The following is a 16020-nucleotide window of genomic DNA, read 5'->3' as shown; positions in this document are numbered from 1 at the left end:
ATGAATCACTGGTTACCTGATAATATTCACTGCTTCAGTACACTTTTTCATGTTACTGACATCATTCATTGCAATTAAACACATATTTCCTTGCACAGGAGTAGCCCCGAAGGACTCTTTTGTCCTGGGATTAACATGTTTGTCAGGTGACAACTGGAAGTATTTGTTTTATTTCCGGTAGTACTGAAGATTACACACAAAATAAAGACATTCATAGATCAGATAACATGGCTCATTGCAAACCGACCAGTCTGCTCTGTTTGCCCTATTCTCCTGACCATCTGTGCTGGAAGAAAGACACAATTACTGTGTTTTTTGTTTCTAATACAGTACAGTCGAATTGAATAGCCTTTAGATCAGCACAGAGGGATGGATGCCCGAATAATAAACATGAAACTGTTTCACCTCTGTATGTATAAATATAAACTATATGGACATTATGGACCATGGTCAGGTTAGAGGCAATAGCTGGGAGTAAAATATTATGAGTAAATCTATTATCGCATGACATCTTCGGTGTCCTGGCTACCAGGATGGCCACCCTACAGTGCCTATGTGACACTGTTTCTGACAAGAGACAATTTAATATAGGACATAGGCAGCTAAATCACACACTTTTTTTTGGCAGGCTGGTGCCAGTTTTGTTTTTATTATTTTTTTAAAGGCATTCTTTGCTGGTAACACACCCGACTTTTAGGAGTAGGGTATTTTTATTAGAAAAGGGTTTTTGGTAGCGGTGCCCAAGCCACTGATAGCGTGAGTCAGGCTAAAATGTGATGCTCTGTTCTTCTTGGATCTGCAAGCGCAAAATGAGGTGAGCTTTTACAGAGACCATGTGGCCTAATGGCTACAGCTGCCGACCATATAACACGAGGGCCAGGTTTGAATATTGGCCTAAATTCAACATCCTGTGGAACCCACCAAATTTCTCTATGCTGAATTTTTTTTATAACATGTCTGTTGTCAAGCTCTCTTTTGTCACCTGGCAAGGTTGTGCTCTGTAAAACTGACAAAAATAAAATGTGGATTCTGACTGATGCCCAGGCACTAATTTCATTCTCCAAGAATTAAGGGAAAAACCTCATTAAGCTTTGCTGTCAGAAGAATATGTATCTAGTGGCTCAAATCCAGAGTGTGAAACTGGAAAATCTGGGGTCACTCCTGGCTTGACCAAATAGTGTGATTCTAGGTATATATTTTATTTCACCGAGCCTCTTCTTTGTTCATTATCATATAAGATAACACCTTCAAATAGGAGAATTCAGGATGTGGGATGTACAAAAAACTCTTTGGTGTTTGAGTGAACAACCTATAATATTACAACATCCCTAACAAGAATGTAGGCCACTTATAGGGCACACACAACAGTTGACTTGTCTCCTAGTTCACTAATACTATTGCCGTCAGTGCAGGGTCAGGAATGTTTCTGGGTTTATGTTTAAAAACTCTCACATTCAATAAATATCTGTCAAATAATCTAACGTATTATGGTAAAACTCTTCCATGTGTTATAGAAAGACTCTTTTTTAATTTTGAAGACACCTTATCACATTCTGACTTGATCTTTGTTGCATGATTTACATGCCAAATGTTTTTAAGGCTCAGCTCATGCATGGGCTTCCAGAGCCGACCCTTGGCTCAGCAGTGCTTCGCTTTCCCTGTTGATCTGTTGGCCCACCCACCTCCAGCTTTTAGTGGGCTGCGCGAGAAGCCATTTTGTAAAATTGTCACTATGAAGATGCTCTCACTTGATGCATCCATAATGCCTACAATTCCTTTTGGGTCATGGTCAAGTTGTATGAGACAGATCGAAGTGGGCATGTTGTGGATAAGGCAATATGGATATATGTCAAACTGGGATGCTGTTTATGGAGCTTTCCAGGTAGAGTAGTGTAAGATGACTGTCAATTTTCATATGATGGGTGGCTATCAATTGCCGTGTTGAAGTCACAACTTGGAAGCGGTATGCATGAATGTGGCATTTGTGTAGCGCAGAGATAAAAAGGCAGTGGAGTGCTGCATAGAAGGATGTTTGCTAGAGAACAGCTGATGTAGACGGTGTAAGCTGCATGCTGGCTACAACGTAAGAGATTGTTTACGCCACGAGATAGCAGAGTTGAGTGCAGTTTCCGTTTGTTTCACCTCAGAGCAGACACTGTTTTAGAGACCGATGGGTGGAATTCAACATTCCTGGGTATACTTAGGGCCCCCCCTTCTTCTCAGAAGGAGAACTACTCATGCAGTATATCTGAGAGTGGTGTGTGTTGCCTACTCTCCTGGATGAGAGGCAGACTCAACAATAAATGGAATTTCCTCATACTTCACTGCACAGAGTCCCCTTAAAATAATTTCACTTATTGGCAGTTAAAAAAATTATGGGCCTCATTTACGAGAAGTTGGTGCATCGGAATTAATGCACAATGAAACAGTTTTCTTGCCCCAGCCCTGGACCCCTTAACAACGCCATTGTAGCACTGTATTTATGATACAGTGCTCTATGGTGCACGTTTCCACAGATAGGTCAGAAATTCTGACGCATCTGTGGCACTAAACTGACGCATTTCTGGACTAGCGTTAAAAAAAATTATGCTTCTCCAACATTGAATGGAAGGCTCCATTTTAAAAAGCTGTGTGTCAGTTTAATGCCTGCTCTGAACAGGTGTTAATTTTTTGAGGCAGTGAAGTTGCAGAATGACACAGTGAAATGTAGTAAATTTCACTGCACCAGCATTTATGATGCAGGGATCAATGGTGCACATTTCGACAGATGGGTCAGAAATTCTGATGCATCTCTGGCTCTAAATTGACGCATTGCTGGATTACTGTAAAAATATGATGCTACTCCTGCAATGCTTGGAAGACTCCATGTTAAAAAGCTGTGTGTCAGTTTATTTAACGCCTGCTCTGAGCAGGCGTTAATTTTCTGACGCAGTGAAGTTGCAGAATGACACAGTGAAATGTAGTAAGTTTCACTGCGCCAATTCTGCATGGCTTTTAATGTGGGAACCCCCACCCTCCATACATTATACCTGACACAGGTATATCGCGGCGCAGGGCTTTACAAACTGGTGCAGTGGTCCAATTGCGCCAGTTTGTAACTGTGGCACAGTGTAGGCCTCTGCTTGCGCCACCGCAACATCACAAAAAAGTTACCCTACGGCGGCGCAAGGGACTAGTAAATAAGCCCCAATGTTTTTTCATTATTCGTCTATGGTGTAAAAGTATATGTTTCTCAGCATTCCAATTTAAATGTTCTTTCAATCAAAACCGCTCCGTGTTTCGCAAGAGCACATCACTTTAGTATAATATGTAAAGTGATGTTGTATCGTGCCATGAGGAATAGAGATGATGCGCCTGTGAAACCCTGAAAAAGGAGGGAGGTTGCTGTCCCCAAACACGTCGTGTTGAAACGCAGCTGTTTCGATGGAAAGGGCTTTTAAATTGGAATGCTGAAAAACATATTTTGTACCATAGCTTAATAAAGAATATATTTTGAAACCACCAATAATTGAAATGGTTTTCGGCGGAGTGTGTGTGGTGAAAAATGTCACCACCCGAGGGCTGGAGTATGAAGAAATGGAATTCTATGGTTGCCCGTTACTACTCCCTTCACCTGCCCCACAGTCGACTTCCGAGCATTTTAGAAACTGCAGAGTGTCGGCGAAACGTAATAAAAGTAATTTGGTGGAACTCGTCTCCAGTTTCTACTTTGTCTCCAGCCACTGTAAGGAGACCAGATTGCCAGAGGGATCCGGAAGGAAGGGCACGCTGGTCAGTGGGGCGGGTGGACCGGTCCTAGCTCCCCGGGGCATGTAGCTCGCTGAGATTGTGCCTCCTGAAGGAGGGAGATTGATCGTGCATGTTTGGTTATCAGAGGTTGTTGGAGCAATCCCTCACAGAGATGGAAAGGTGAGGCGGAGAGCTGTAGACGGGTGATCAACCTGGCAGGATGAATGTATTGGCTGAACGTGTGAAGGTCACGCAGTTACCCCTGCTGGCTAAAAGTTCGCATTTGTCTACAATGACTCATTTCCAAAAGAAAAAAAAAATGAAGATTGCACAGTTCAAGTATGTGAATTCCATTATATTCCCAGCCTGATGGTGGGGTACAGTGCACGTGAAAGAGGAATAGTGAGAGAGGATCGTTGCCTACCTGGGGGTGTTACCCACACACCTAGCCACACTGATCAGGGGCACAGGTGTCACCCGCTAAGGTTCCACTTATTCAGTTTATGGAGGTAGACCGGTGCACACAGACCTCTCAGTATTTCTGACAGTAATGCAATGACAAGTCATGATGCTGCGTTACGTCTTGGAAGAATGAAGCGGCTCTTCTGCTGTTACTTGTTGCAGAGAGCGCTTAACGTGGACTGATGCAAATAATAGGGAAGGGACGCATGGGGTTCCCTTTAGTTTGAATGTATTGAACTCTGGGCCAATAGCTCACATACAAAAGTTAGTGCAATTATGTTATTCTTGAAAATAAATGTTGCATCTCATCACCCAATATTAAAGCACAGAATTTTCAATGTATGTCCATGCACATTATGTAATTACCGATGTATGTGTGCGCATTACTTATATCTTTCAACCCCTCGTCAGGGGTAGTATGCATTATATAAATACAATTACAATTAAGTGCCTGCAAAAATCCAAATATGCATAAAAATGGTATCCACATTGTTTGTTGAATGTCATATTACAGAACCAGTAGTCTAGATAATGCTCTATTACGTACCAGTGATCTTCATTACTCCTGGTCCTGTTGTCCTCGTTCCATTCATTACTAGTGAGATAACCCTATCTTGCTGACAGAAAAAAAGAACAAGGAATGCTGGGAACCCTACCCTCCTACCCCCTCCCACTGGGAGTACATAAGGGGCACTTACCTAAAATTCCACTAGAACTGCCAAGCCCACTGAAAAAGATTGGGCGTCCGTGAAGAAGGGAGGGTCGTAATGAATAGGATGAGGACAACAGGACAAGAAGTAATGAAGATTACTGGGAAGATATGGAGCATTACCTCCAGGTACCTCCTGTCCTCGTCCCATTCATTACTAGTGAGCATACCCAAGCCAAGAATCCAGCCTTCAGGAAAAAAACAGCCCCATGAAGAAGGCCACCTCAGAAACAAGGAAAAGCAGCACTTCAAAGGGAAACCACAGACAGCCCAGAAACCACTGTGGAGTACATCGACCAGGAAACGCTTGGCAGAACCCCCAGCAGGGGCAGGGGAAGATGAGCGACAAAGAGAATTCCAAACAGTGACCAAACAGCCAAGAGAGAACCCACCAAAAAGTCAGAGACATATTCCACCGGGACCACAAAACAATCCAAGAGGACCCCAAACTGGAAGGAACTGCAATGGAGAACTCCAATCCACAACAGGGACACTCCAAGGAACCGAGAAAACCCCAGTCAGATGTAGCTGAGACAAAAGAAGAGAGGCAAAAGAAAGGAAAAGCTGGGCAAGCAAGAAAGACCCCTAATAGGACACAAACCCCCCAAGTGAACCAGCTAAGCAAACAGGGGGACAGGGGAGAAACACCAAACCAGGCTCCAGACTGAACCATCCCAACTGCAGAGGACCCCAACGACTAAAGATAAGGGGGAACTACAGTGAAGAGAGGCCAGCTGCGAGACATGCCAGGCACACCACCAACACAACCACACAGGAGGGAACTTGTAAAGACAAACCACCAAGACCCCAAGAAGGGGCAGGCAAAACACCAGAACCAGAAACGTGGAAACATCACCCAAAAAACCAGCAGGAAAGCCCAAGCAAACAGAGAGGCCAAAATAGGCCCCCTGGAAGACCTAGCGCAGACACGGAGCACCCAGGGCGAGCCCCAAGACAGGTGGGAGCCCACGACTGTCGCAGAAGAGAGACAGACACTGAACAGGAAGGAACACCACAGAGAAACCCCACAGGTGAAAAATGGGGTAACTGGACCCTCCCTCAAAAAATAGCCCCTATGGAAAAGAAAAAGAATTAACATCAGGTGGCCAGCCCAAAAGACAGCCGAAGAGGCCCACAAAAGAAGAGAGAGAGAGGCACTAAACCGGTCTCTGGAGGAGAATAGGGAGCAAGAAATACCAGCCACAAGGCCTCCAAAACCATCAAAAGGCCACGCACACCCCACGAGTCAGAACTCCAGGTGGGAGAGTAGAAAGCTTCCCTACCCCTCGCCGAACAAGCAGAAGAGAGCCAACACGGGCGCACATCCCCTGACAAAACAGGAATCGCCCACAGGGACCCTACCTGAAATTGGGGAGGACCCCGGCACTAAAGCAACACACCCACAAGGGTGAAACCAAGTCCTGGGCAGACGCTCAGACACAGGAGAGCCCATGGCCAAAACAAAGATCCCAACACACCCCTGGAAGCCGGTAGGCAAGCCGGGTGTCAGAAAAGGGGGAAAACACTGTAATCAAGGCCCAAAAAAAGAGAAAGCCATGGTCCTCAGAAGACACACCTCAGGTGTACTGATGGACCAACTGACTGACTGCCAAAGGCACAGGTTCAATGCAAATTTTAAGGCGAAGTACGGAGAGGAGAACACGCTTATTGGTGAGCCCAGGCTCAGCTCGATGGTGGTGTGACTGGAGCCACCACAGTGGGTTCAGACATAGGTCCAAGCAAGGGAACCTCCACCCCCAGGAAGGAAAGTATAAAGGGCATTGGTTGGATTCGAACCCCTGAACAGGGGTAGCCTGCACCACCAGAGGCACCAGAATGTGCCACTGATGTATAGCTCAATGATGTGGCAAAAAGAGGACAAGACCGGAAGAAACAAACAACAGAATGGTATGAGGACCAGTCCGAAAAGAAACAAAGGAGACTGACCTACACACTGTCCGAGGGAGCTAAAATCGAGACCCAGAAGCCCGCTCAATAGAAAAAAAGAAACAAACCCAGGGCCCCAACACACCATGCCTGGCCAGAGATTAGCCGGGAGTAGCAGGAAGATGAGCAAAACACACACCCAAACCCGGACCAGAAGCCTGAATCTCCATTGCTAGGCACTGACCCCGCAGCCAAGAGACGAAATGGTACCTCTATATGACCCCCCCACGAAACATCATTTGGGCTGCTGCAGAAATGTGCCAGGGGGAGAAGGGTGACAGTGTGGCGCACAGGTGACTGATCTCCGACGCCACACAACCTATTCCGCTATGGTTGGACCACTAGGCGCAAGCTGCCGGGGTGCATGGCATTCGCACTGCTGGGCATGGCAAAGGCCCCTGCGAATGGCAGGCCCCCGAGTTGGGAGGTCCCGACGGGGTGGAACGAAAGAAACCCATGAAACCTTGGGACGCAGGGCGGCCAGGCAGTGCAGAGCAGAAAACAGAAAAGCAGACAACCCTAACCTGAAGAGTGGCAGGCCCCCGGGGGGAAACACGGCACACTAAGACTTGTGCAAGCAGCAGGACCATGACCGGACCTCACAAGGCAGCATGGAACCGAAGCACACATTGCCTAACTTCCGGATGTACAGGAGGCCCGAAAACGCAGGCCCTTCTGAACAGCATGCTGACAGCAGCCCCGCCCAAAGTAGGCTAGACATCAGCCGGGAAGAAAATGTACCCGACCTGGCAGAGCCACACCCATGGATGGTGGGGAGCCACAGGTCTCACAGGCTGCACGGTTGTGTGCAGTGCAGCCAATCAGAACCAGGACCAGCAAGCCACAAACATAGGTGGTAAGCTGGACCAGCTAACCCCAGAAGCGGACTGCATAGGCAGGAATAGCCCATGCCAGAACAGCATGGCAGAAGAAGAACCTGCCAAAAAACGCCCGTAGCCTACCCCTCAATCCAGGCCCATAACGCACCAAGGCCATGTGCATCCACAGCACAGCAGGGCCCTGTGTCCCCCTCACCACAACAAGTAGAGGACAAGGTCACTTGCTGGAAAGGCAGCAACGATCCTGCCCCGCGGGGGCCTCCGCTCAAGGTGCACTAACCACAAACAGGCACCAGTAATACTCACCACGAGGAAGCAGCAGCACATGACCACCTGCGATTCAACGCCCTGACACCACCAGCAACAGCAAGGGCACCTGGCCACTCGTTGCACAACACCACTCCCTCCAAGCTACGCAGGGAGGGAGGTGGGAATCCAGCCAGCAGACACCCCCGCCCAGGTGGGATGCTGGCTGTGACGAAAAACGCAATCCAGGAGGAGCCCCAGCCCTGCAAGAGCCACCATCCTTCCTTGTGCAGAACATCCTGTCGGCAGACAGAAAAATGAATAGATGGAATTCTGGGTAAGTACGCCTTATGTACTCCCTTTGGGGGCGAATAGGGTTCCCTGCATTCCTTGTTCTTTTTTTTCTTTTGGTGAGATAGGGGTATCTCACTAGTAATGAATGGGACAAGGACAGGAGGGACCCGGAGGCAATCCCTAGTAGAGCCCTGAGGATGAGTATATTCACATCCCCTACCTTCACAAGGATGAGGGTCATGCCTTTATGAGTCACGTTGCAGCCCCAGTGTGGTAATACGGGATCTCACCATAGCCAAAGTAATAGCTGGTGCACCAAATCACTGGTCATAGGTTTAGTGTGGGCCCAAGGGAAATAGGCTCCATGTGCAGGGATGAATTCACAATTTTTTTTTGCACTTGGTCAGAATGGATACCGTTAGCTTTATGTCACTCTAGTGCTCCTGTTTCAAGGCTTTCACTTGTTCTGAACATATGCATCTTGCCACCTGGTGAAGGGACAGGGCACTGCTGCACTACAGATAAATATTCCCCTGAACAGGAACCATTTGTGTATTGAAACCTGCTCAATGGAAGTGCCTTCCCGTATCTGCTATGAGCTAACTGCTCATAGCAGATGTGTGACCGAAAGGACTCATGACACCACCTTTACTCATCAGAGTAGTCACCCACTGTAGCTGTCCTAGGTGGATCACCAGCTGACCCTCTCTGGTATCAGAACTTGCGATCCTGGCACCGTGCGCTTCCTACAGTCTTCAACATCAGACTCATAGGAGATGAGCAAAGTTTGCCAAAACCACGTCAAACATCTTCTGTTGGGCTTGGAAGACTATGTTTCAATTTTTTTTAATTGTTCTGGTCACATCAACACTGCAAATTACTTCCTTAAAACACAGGCCAATCCTGCAGGCATACAGACACTCTTTCATTGCTGTTCTTGAGTAGTGTGTGATAACATCGGTTCAAGTTTAGTTACTAGCATTTCAGGAATCTGCCAATGTGAAGGACCTCGTTTACACACGAGTAATCAGAGAGTACCAAAAAGATATAATGAGAATTGATTACCTTATTTCTGAATAGCACATGCGTGGTTGGAGGAGTTATTTAAGTAAGAGGAAGAATATATTCTAGAAATTCTGTAATCTGAATTATTTAATTCTGTGCTAAAGATTCTCAATGTTTGTGTTTTCTGCTGAGGAGAAGCAAACCAAGAGTTATTGCACATAATATGAGCCTCTGGCCTTGCCATAAAATCCCTAGCAGGAGCATAACTCATTTTGCAATCTAGTAGTGCCAAGTTGATAAGGACTGTAAAAACCTTATCTGTGCTTCCACCCCCAGAATACTAAGTGTGGGTCACCTGCAGCATTCTGGTAGAGCATGAGAGGGAAGTGTGGAGATGCACTGGGAGGAGAGACTAGACACAGGGCCATAGCTATCAACAGTTGAGTGGATGCTGTGGCACCGGGGCCCCAGGGCATTAGGGGCCCAATGTCCCAAATCACGTCTGTATTTTACTGATCAGCCCCTGGATGGGAGCCCATTTACTTGCCTGCTTCAGGGCCAATGGCACCATTGTGCCCTTTCTCACCCTGGTGTGCCTTCTCATTCCTTTTGTGCTTTTAACAGTATTCTCACTGTTCGGTGTCTTTCCACTTTTGCGCCTTTATGCGCTCTCTCAGTCTTGTGTCTTCGCTTCTTTTGTTACCTCGCCACTCTCTCTCACACTTCTGTTGCCTTTTTGCTCTTTCTTGCTATTTTTCACCCTTCTATTGCCTTTTTGAGTTTGTGTCCCTTTGTCACTATCTTGTGCCCTTTTGTCACCCTTTCGTGTCTTTTTGCTTTTTCCACCCTTCTGTTGCCATTTTTTGCCGCCCTCACTGCGTTTCTTCCCTCTCACCTTCTGCACCACTCTCTCCCCACTCCTTACTTGTTCCTTTCTGCACTGCTATTCCTGTCTGTGCTCCTGACAAGCCCCACTCACCACCCTCTTCGCCCCTCCCCCCCTGACTGTGCCTACTTAATGGCAGCCGCAGCGCGGACCAGCCATTAAGCAGGTGCCCAGGTCCTGACTTTATTTAGATACCTGGTAGAGACACTCTTGGTCTGGCTCTAGCACCTTGAAGCTCCCACCTCCTCTCCTGCTCACGGTCTCTCTTATGCATGTGCCGCCTTTTGCTCTTCCTTTCTCTCACACTTTTGCCTCTCACTCGCTGCTGTTAGGTTGTCATTTTGCCTTTATTTGGCTTTCCTGTGCATTACTCTTGCTCTTTGTCATCCTTCTTGCCCTTTCCCCTTTCTCACCCTTGTGTGCATTCTTGCTCTTTTTGTGCTTTTTTCTCTCTCTCACCTTTTCGTGCCTTTTTGCTCCTTTTGTTACCTTTCTGCTCTGTCACCCTTCTGTTGCCTTTTTGCCTTTTTTTGCTTTCTCACACTTCTATTGCCTTTTTGCTCCTTTGTCACCATTTTGTGCCTTTTCGTCACCATTTTGTGCCTTTTTGCTCTTTTCCACCCTTCTTTTGACTTTTCTGCCTCCCCTCAATCCCCTTCCTGCATCCCCTCTCTCTCTCCACCACTCATGTGTTCCTTCCCGTGCCGCTGCTTCTTCCTGTGCTACTAATAAGCCTCGCTCCTGCATTCCTCTCCTCCTCCTGGAACCTACTTAATGCCAGCTGCAGTGCAGACGTGCTGGTGGTGTGTCAAAGGTGTACCAAATGCAAGCTCATCTGTCCCCTGTGCACCTGAACTGTGCCAAGCGCCGCAAACCCTGGTCCTCAAGCCATTCTGCAGAGCTTCTCTGATTTCTGAAGCTGGGGCACCCATCCACTTGCCGCTGCCGTGCCGCACCACACCAGGTAGAGAGAGTTTGCTTGTACCCATTGCTGCTTCTCTTGTAACACATACTCTGTCACACCTACACCACCCATGCAACCCAACCCACAAGCAGTGTACATCCTGCACCCACCCACAAACACGCCCTCCAAGACAAAGTATTATGAAAGCTCCTCAACACCGCTCATTCAGCAAACATGCTACAGATCTCTGGGATATCCTCGACAATAAAGCCCCAGATCTCCTCTTCCTTTCAGAAACATGGCTGATCTCTGAGTCAGGACCCAACTTCACCACGGCTATCCTAGTGGGATACAAGCTTGCACGTCAAGACTGCCAACACAAACCAGGAGCCGGAATCACTATAATATTTAAAGACACCTTCAGCTACACTAAAACCACAGACACTGCAACCCCCTACATTGAGCACCTACATTTAAAGCTAAAAGCATCAGCAACATACACCCTGAGCGGAACCCTCGTCTATTGATACTGGGACCCCAAGCCACCTCCATTGACAACATTGCTAACTTCATCGGCCCCCTCAGCATCGATTCAAACACTTACATCCTCCTAGGAGACTTCAACTTCCACCTAGAAGACAAAAGTGGCATCAACACCACCGGACTTCTTGGGAGCCTAGGGAACCTAGGACTGACACATTATTTCACTGGGCCCACACACACACACAAACCCCACTAGACACAACTTCGACCCTGTTTTCACTTCCACCAACAGCATTTAAATCACCACAGGGGATTGGGCACTCTACTGGTGGTGCGACTCAGAGATGGCCCGCGCTCCAAGTGTGCAGAGTTCACCGGAGAAAGAATGGAGTGTGCTAGTTGGTCAAATGGGAGGTCTGGGGGTCTGCTGCTTCACGGCAGTGATACCGGGTATTGGGACCACATGTGGTCTACGCTTTGTGCCTGATTATTCCGTAAGGGTTCTGCGGTAAGGTGCTGGAAAGCTCTTCGATAGTTGCTGCCTGACCAGGGGCGAGAGCCTATAAGGTCCTTTGACTTTTGATAGAGTAGCTGTGGGTCTGTTACCTGGTAATAATGGAAGCACTAGGACCTGCTTACAGGAGAAGGGGCATATGCTTACTGTTACTGGTTGGAAGCGTCTTCTGTGGGCTTGATTATGGGAAAAAAATTGAGCTTGCTGCTTTGTATTTGTTGTTGGAATGTAGCTTGGGGATGGGTCAGTTTATGGGGACTGGAAAAAGGGGCTCTGTCTGGGTATGGTAACGGATCTCTTCGGTGACTGTCTTATGGCTGTGTTGGCTCTCAGGAATCTAGTATGCATTGGTGACTCTAAAGGGAGTCTAGATTTTAGTGATGGGGAATTTCATAGCTGTCTGGCTTGTGTTGGTGGAGAAGCCAATCGTCGGACGTAGAAGGGGATAGATCCCATCAATGTCTGGTTTACAACGACCGAATCGCACGGGGATGGGGATGATGGATCAAGTGCGAGTTTGGCTCAAAGTGATAGTGGTTCCGCTGCACATTTCTGATAACATCTTATATGTCACACTTTGTCTACCTATCACCAAATGTCATGTCTCTTTCAATCTCCATTCCCTCTGACTCATCCCAAATCCATTCTACTACTTCCATCTCCTAAATAACCCTGCCTAAACTCTTCCCTCCTCTTCCACATCTAACTCACCCAAACCTCACTTTACTACCATCATCTCCCAAACAACCCTACTAAATTCTCCCTCATTTATCTCAACATGCTACTATGATCTCCCTAACCCTTTCTACAGACTCTTCCCTCCTCCATCCCCCCCTTTACTCATCCCAAGCCTAAATCCTATTACATAAACTCCCATTTAACACTTCTGGATTCTTCCCTCCTCCACCCCTCCATTACTCCAGTCAATCCAACTAACAAACTCACATATCCGCGGCTCAAATTAACTCATAATACTAAAACTGTACTCATATTTCCCTATACTAATCCACCACTATTTCGTTTTGGGCTCCGGAGTAGCGTGCTACTCGCCGAAAAGCACTTCGATGCCTCGTCAGGGGTAGTAAGCGCTAAATAAATATTATTACAATACAATTACAATACAACCACCCTGCTCACCTGGACCACCCACATCACTATCCAATTCCAAATCAATATCCTCTGCCTAACCAATGCTGCCACCGCAAGCATGGCCACACTCAACTGGAGTAACATCTGAGAATCCAACTGGCTACACACCCTGCATCTGAATTAACCATCTTCTACCAAAGCTCTAAACAGCGATATCAAAGATCTGGATGAGTAGATCACAAAATGCACTGACTCCCTGGCACCTCGTAAGACAACACACAGAGGAGAACATGGAAACAGGAGAACATGGAAATAGGCCAACTGGTACACTGAGGATCTTTGTGCAACAAAACAACACTGTAAACAATTGGAAAGAAGATGGAGAAGGAACCACCTAGAAAAAGACAAAATGACATACAAGGCAGCCTTGAGACGCTACCACCAACAAATAAAAGAAACCAACACGAACGCCCCAGCAGAGTGCATAAAAAAGCAGCTCCAAAAGTGACAAAAAAACCTTCGTAATCATCATATACTTCATTTTACCGACTGTCACCACAAAAAGCATCACTCACTTCCAAGAACTATGTGACAACCTTTTGGAATCATCAGCAAGAAAATTGAAGCCATCTTTAACAACTTTGAACCCCAGTGTAACCCATGCACCCTCACCCCTAGCCTATCCATAAACCACCATGGAAAGTCCATGACTTCCTGGGAAACTATTACCGAAGAAGAAACAGCTAACATCATGAGGACCATCCACTCCGAGGCACCAAAGGACCCCTGCACCACCAAATCTACTAAATGGGCACCACTCCTATCAGCAAAGTCCTCACCCACATACCGACCAGCTCCATCACCTCTGAGACGTTCCTGGATGCCTTGAAACACCCAATGGTCAACCCATTGCTAAAAAAAAACCTTGGCAGACCCCACACAACTAGCAAACTACTGCTCGATCTCCCTAGCTGGCCAAGGCCATGGAAAAAGCCATAAACAACAAACTCTCTCAGTGCCTCACGCACACCAGGTCTTAGACACTACGCAATCAGGTTTCCTGCCCAACCTCAGCACCGAGACTGCCCTCATCGTAGCAACTGAAGACATCAGGCTAATCCTCAACCATGGAGATACAGCGGCCTTTATACTGCTTGACCTCTCTGCAGCTTTAAACATGGTCTCTCACACCATCCTGATCAGAAGCCAACACTAAACAGGCATCCAAGGACCTGTCCTCCACTGGATCTGCTCCATCCTCACAGGAAGAACACAAAGAGTCAACCTGCCATCCTACACGTTGGAGGCCAATAACATGTTATGAAGAGTCCCCCAAAAGTAATCTCTCAATGCAACATTATTTAATGTATATATGACTCTGCTGGCGGATCTCATCAGATCACGTAACATCAACATACTCTACTATGCAGATGGTGCTCAACTGATACTCTCCCTGTCAGTCAAGCCCCCCACTACAAAAAACAATTTTGCCACCTGCATGACCGTGGAAACCACTTTGATGAAATCCAACTGCCTAAAACTAAACATCAGACAAAACTGAAGTGGTGATCCTCAGAAGAAAAGTCTCTGCTTTGGACTTCACCTGGTCGCCAACTGACTTCGGCCCTTCACTCACAATCCGTGCAAGAAATCTTGGAATCATCTTAGACAGCAAGTTTGCCATGACAACCCAAGTAAACGCAGTGAGCTCCACTTGATCCCACATCCTTAGGATGCTGCGTAAAATCTTCAAATGGTTACCAGAGAACACCAGGAAATGGTTACACAGGCCCTGATTATCAGTAGACTTGACTACAGCAACACACTCTGTGCAGAAACCACCAATAAGCTCTTGAAAGGGTTCCAAACCATTCAAAATGCAGCAGCAAGATTCATCCTCAATCTACCTCGTCTCACTCACCTCACCTCACATGTCAGAGAACAGCACTGGCTCCCAATCCACAAACACACGTAGTTCAATCTGCTCACACACACATACAAGGCACTACACAACACTGGCCATGCCTACCTTAACAGCTGCATTCACTTCCACATACCTCTCAGACACCTTCGCCCACTGGCACGCATGCCCCTCCTCCACAAAGTCAAAGCCGAAGGCCACGCCTTTTCCTATATCTCCCCCCAAGCACAGAACGATCTCCCTCGCCACACCAGAGCCTCCTCATCACTTTTAGAGTTCCTTAAGACATGGCTCTTTGACGATCTTCACCAAGGAGACAGCTGCCTAACCCGCCTGCAAAGCACGTGGATGCCGTCAACGGTGACTAGCGCGTTATACAAATACATATACCATAACATAGCTCTACTGACCAGAGATTACCTTCTCATGTGAAGAATTACGCTGTACAGCGTATTTGATCTACTGGTACCAGTTGATTTTTTTTCACACCAAGACTGCTATGGATTTTTTCCTCAAGCTCAATTTGCTACATTGTTCTTGCTTAATGATCATTTACTTTGCAACACTGCTTTCCAGATTTATTTATTTACGGCCTCCTTCCCTTACTCATTGATAGCGGCATTGGTGGCCAAGTTTTCCACACAGTGTATCAGTGATTTAATCATTTAACAATGTTTTTGTCAAGATAACATTTCTCCGTGATGGCCTTTTAGGATGGTTTCTCTTATGCTGCATAAAACAATCTATTGGAGGCTTATTGTTAGCTGGGATAGGTGACTTTATAGGCAATGTTCTGGGTTGCATTTAGCAGTATAATGCTGGGAATTTTGTGTAGCACTTGTTGACTGTCCACATACAGGAGAACATCGCCGATCCCCTTTTTAATGACAGTGCAGTCCTTGCAGGTGTCTGCTGTGTGCTGCTGTCGGATGCTGTGCATGGTCCCGCTTTTATTGAATCTCTTTCAAACGTGGTAGCTAGAGTCCCCAGAA

At 46.9% G+C, this 16020-nt stretch overlaps 1 protein-coding gene across 1 annotated transcript in view; it reads left to right on the top strand.

Moving 5' to 3' along the window:
* The window catches only part of LOC138285869 (LHFPL tetraspan subfamily member 7 protein-like), a 712276-nt gene that overhangs the window by 41628 nt on the left and 654628 nt on the right, over positions 1-16020 (top strand). The gene's annotated exons all lie outside the window — the stretch shown is intronic.

This window comes from Pleurodeles waltl, chromosome 3_1 (genome assembly GCF_031143425.1).
Source record: "Pleurodeles waltl isolate 20211129_DDA chromosome 3_1, aPleWal1.hap1.20221129, whole genome shotgun sequence".
Lineage (NCBI taxonomy): Eukaryota > Metazoa > Chordata > Amphibia > Caudata > Salamandridae > Pleurodeles > Pleurodeles waltl.
Note: the sequence above shows the minus strand (reverse complement) of the source record. Positions and strands in the feature narration are given on the sequence as shown.